The sequence below is a fragment of the Aptenodytes forsteri genome, unplaced genomic scaffold (genome assembly GCF_000699145.1).
Source record: "Aptenodytes forsteri isolate BGI_AS27 unplaced genomic scaffold, ASM69914v1 Scaffold129, whole genome shotgun sequence".
Taxonomy (NCBI): domain Eukaryota; kingdom Metazoa; phylum Chordata; class Aves; order Sphenisciformes; family Spheniscidae; genus Aptenodytes; species Aptenodytes forsteri.
Window position 1 is genome coordinate 256,468 of NW_008795033.1, and position 873 is coordinate 257,340.

Below are 873 nucleotides of genomic sequence, written 5' to 3' on the forward strand. Positions count from 1 at the left end.
CCCAGGCGCGGGCCCGCGCAGGGCCGCGCCGGGTAGCGGCTCCCGAAACCTCCCCGGCGGGTTATCGCAGCCGCCCTCCCCAGGTTTAATAGCAGGCGCTGGGAGCTGGCAGCCGGCGCGGCAGCAGGGATAACCTTGTGGCTTGGTACGTTGCAGCCATCCCTCTTCTTCCATCAAGCATTCATTTAAGAAACATTTCACTAAATACCCAGCTGACAGCAGCGGCCCTGGGAGATTGATGCCGCCGGTGCCTCCGAGGGCTCGGTGCCAGCGGGTGACTTTAAAATGACACAACGGCCACCCTGGGCCGCTCACGTCCCCTCCCTGCGCTCAGTGTGAGCGATGTTATATCCCAAAGGACACTGTGATCCCACACCCCCCCCACACCCCCCCAGCATCCTGACGCTGTCCTGGGGTGAGTTATCCATGGGGTTGTCCTGGGGGATCCCATCTCCATCTCTGCCAGGTTTCCCCATCTCTGTGAGCTTTCCCATCCCTGTGAGGGATCCCCCTCCCCATCCCTTTCCCATCCCATCTCCAACCCCATCCCCATCCCATCCTATCTCTAGCCCCATCCCATCCCATCCTATCCCATCCCATCTCCAACTCTATCCTCATCCTATCTCCAACCCCATCCCCATCCCATCCTATCCCCATCCTTTCCCATCCCCACCCCTGTGAGGGATCCCCATCCCCATCCTCATCCCCATCTCATCCATCCCATCCCATCCCATCCCATCCCATCCCATCCTCCCCCATCTCATCCCATCCTACGCCATCCCATCCACCCTGTCCCATCCCACCCTTTCTGCCTGCAGTACGCCATGCTCCTGTCCCTCATCTTCCTCATCGTCCTGGTGGCCGCCGGCGTGG